The 3,762-nt window shown below is 43.2% G+C and overlaps 1 pseudogene; it reads right to left on the reverse strand.

Moving 5' to 3' along the window:
- Window positions 1-799: 799 nt before the first annotated feature.
- On the reverse strand, window positions 800-1,379 carry LOC102844747 (annotated as a pseudogene).
- Window positions 1,380-3,762: the final 2,383 nt, after the last annotated feature.

Here is a 3,762-nt window from a genome sequence, read left to right on the forward strand (position 1 = left end):
ACTGCCAAGAAAACAAACAGATTCATCCTGGAGAGGGTTAAACCAGGCTACTCCTTGGAGGCAAGGATTCTGGGGCCTCGTCTGACATACTTTGGACATGTTGTAAGGAGAGATAGGTCCTTGGAGAGAGACATCATGCTTGGTAAGGTGGAGGGACAGCGCAGGAGGGGAAGACCCTCTATTAGGTGGATTGATTCAGTGACTGGGGTAATCGGGATGGGTGTGTCAGAGGCCATGGGATTGGGACAGGATAGAGCAGGGTTTAAGGCTGTTGTAAATAGGGTCGCTATGAGTCGCAAATGACTTGATGGCACATAACAACAACAACAACTTTATTTGGGAAGGGGAGGAGAAGTCTGGATCTTCCACCCTCAACCGGCAGGTCCCCACTAAGCTTGCTGCCAGTGCTAGGCATGCAAGAGGTGCCCTAGAACAAGAGGGAGAGGAGGTGGAGGAAGGTGCAGAACTTAGTCTGGTGTGCCCCCGCCCCCCCCCCACCCCGGCCAGGGGGCAGACTGTCAGTTAACATGTATAGAGAACAGGGAAGTTCAGGAGGTGCTGAAGTGTTGAGGTTTTCTCTACTATGACCTGGATCCTGGTTCCCCCCTCCAGGCCCCAGGGGATGCAGTCAGTGGTGTGAGCCACAGAAGGGTTGCCACGGTAGGTAGGGAGGTGTAAAGCTAGCCGCTAGCCACGCCCCGTGGAGGGCACATGCTGTGCAGCTGGATGTAGTTCCAAACCTGGGTCCTGAACCTTACTCCTTGTGTGTTGGCTCCTGGGCCCTACCCCATCCCAGCCACTAACTGGACTTCTTCTGGTGGGCGTCCCCATCATGCCCGTTCTTGTCTTCCTTGAAGAAGTGGGCCTGTGAGTCGCATGCTAACATCGACAGGAGCCCTGTGCTCGCGCTGACCGCTGGCAGCAAAGGAGGCTGCAGCCCCACAGGCAACAGGGTCAGAGGTAGGGATAGGGCCTGCAGCTGGGACAGCTGGTGGACTTGGACCTGTTGTCGGATGTTGGAGTTCAGCTCCTGAGCAGTGACCTGTTTCGCCCTCTTGATGGCCCCTAAGACTTGCTGTTGGTACTCCTGGGACAGGTAGGGAAGGACTTGTGCGCCGATGCCATTCAGCCTTTTAACAATTTCGGCCTGCTTATGCATCTCAATTTTCAAGCCATACTACATCTCGTAGTACATCCCATAGTGACGCTGCAGCTCCGACTTCTTACTGGCCAGCTTGTCACATTCGAGTTTCATGCTATGGTACTGGGCCTGCAGTAGCTGAAACTCGTCTTTGATTCAGTAGCACAAGTCCGAGGTAGTGAATTTGAGTTGCTGGGGGGAGGTGCAAAGAGCCAGAATGCCTGCTTTGTGGAAACATCTTGTCAGAGTGCCACATGGGCTGTGCCCGCGCTGTGCCCTAGGCTCCAGCTGCTCCTGGTGCCAGGCTCTGCACCTTTATATTGACTCCAATCCCTGCGCACCGCCCTTTTTTTTTCACTATGGCATCTAGTTTCTATTCACAAAGAAAAACCTCCAGCCCATCTTTTAATTTTTTAAAAAATTCCTGACATTACAAAACTAAACCGAAATGTATTAATATTCCACTCTTATGTATCTATGGCAAACAGGAAAAAAAAAATCATGAGCAAAAAATAAAACAACATAAAACAAAGCAACCAAAAACCGGTAGAAGCTTATAAAACTAAATATGGATCTCAGCATCAACAGCTGAACAGAGTAAGGAATTAAAACGCTTTAATTAAAAAATCATGAGTGGATGATAAAATGTAAAACTGAAAATTTACAAACTACTTAAAACCTGTACAAAAACTACACAAATGGATCATGAGTGGTGGCAAACAGCAGAAAGGTGCTCAGTGACAACTTCAGTGATTGATCGGTTGATTAATTTAGTTAGCATGACGTTAGTTAAAAAGCTTTGAATAGGAAGGAGGAAATCTGAACTGCATCGCAGACTCTAAAACTAACAAGCTACTAACAAGCTCTCCGGATTTCTGTTTCCTCGTTTATAAAATGGGTACAGTCATTAGATTTGCAATGTTCTGGGACCCCAAAGGAAATAGTACAAGTTCAAGAGTTAGGTATTCACGTCAGAAATAGGAGGAAAATAACCATACAGAGAAAAGTTCAGCTTGAACAAACTTGCTATTACAGGAGATGTGGTTTCTTTCTTGTTTTCTTTGGATGTGCTTATAGCATTTGTATGCTTTGTGGTAAAGAATGGAAGATAATTGGTGCTGGATTGTTGTTGTTGTTGTTTTGATGTGCCATCTTGTCACCTGTGACCCACAACAATCCTATGTACAGCACCTCTGAACCCTGCCCTATCCTGAGCCAGTATCACTAATTCCAACACACTAATCCCCATTGCCCCAGTCACTGTATCAATCCATCTCATCTAGGGTCTTCCCCTCCTACGTCGTCCCTCCAACCTTCGGAGCATGATGTCCTTCTCCAAAGACCAGTCTCTTCTGGCCACATGCTGCATAGAGGAGCCGTATATTTCTTTCTTTCTTCTTTTTTTTTTTTAAATTATGGCACCTTGTTTATTTTGTAACATAGTGATTGAGTTGAACATAAAGTAAAGTAACTGGTAACCCCTTCTTCCTGGATGAGTGAGCAGGTGATTAAGGATTGGTCTCAGCATGCTTAAACATTTCCAAATAAGCAATGGTTAGCTAGTACTTGTGTTTGAAATGATGCTGTGTTTTGATTGTGGCCCAAAACTTTGAATTGCTATGTGGCCATCTCCTTTCTTCTGTGACATTATCACCATTCAAGCATAAAAGATTTTGTACAATAATAGGTTGAGTATACTGCTTGCCCCCCCTTGATCTTCTTTGTATGGATCCAGTAGGGGGTTTTCATTGTTTTCATTTTGGGTGAGAGTTTTCTTTTTATTGGTTTTTAGCTGATGTTCATTAAGAGTAATGTGTACTCAGTTATTGTGCCACTAATGAAAGGAAATCCTATCTAAAAAGGTGTGTTTCTGTACCAGAGCTCTATCATACCATCCTTTGGACTCTTTATGGGAAAAGTAGAATCAAGTTTCAAATAATGCCTTTTTAATTGTATCCGCTAGTATTATAGATGTAGGGCCATACTGTATCATACCTCTGTGAATGTAAAATATCTTGTACTTGCTTTATGATATGTAATAGGGACTGTGCTATAACAGAGCTTTCTTCAAAACCTTCTTATTCTAGAATGTTTTCTTTCCAGATGATGATTGAGAAGCCTAAAAAAAATAGTGCCAGGTAAAACAACAGTCACAGAACTTTGCTGATTTCTGAGGTTTCGCTTTGTAATTTTTTTTTAATGGAGTGTGCTGGATATCTTTATTCATTTATCCCAATAACTGAAGAACATAGAAAAGCTGTTGCTGCTATTGATGCATAACACAAGGTGTGAGATATATATCCCCCTATATACACACACCCTAAATATACACACCCCCTATATACACATCCTCTATATACATACACACCCCCTATACACCCCCCATATATACACACCATAAATCTATATATATTTTTATATATTTATATATATTTTACATATATTTTATATATGTGTGTGTATATATGTATGTGTATGTATATATGTGTGTGGGTGTGTATACACAGTATGTGCATATACACACACCCCCATATACACACATACCATATATATATATATACACACACACACTCTCCCACATATACACACACACCCTCACATACACACACCCTATATATATG

This window comes from Elephantulus edwardii, unplaced genomic scaffold, assembly GCF_000299155.1.
Source record: "Elephantulus edwardii isolate Elephantulus edwardi_28Jun2011 unplaced genomic scaffold, EleEdw1.0 scaffold00393, whole genome shotgun sequence".
Lineage (NCBI taxonomy): Eukaryota > Metazoa > Chordata > Mammalia > Macroscelidea > Macroscelididae > Elephantulus > Elephantulus edwardii.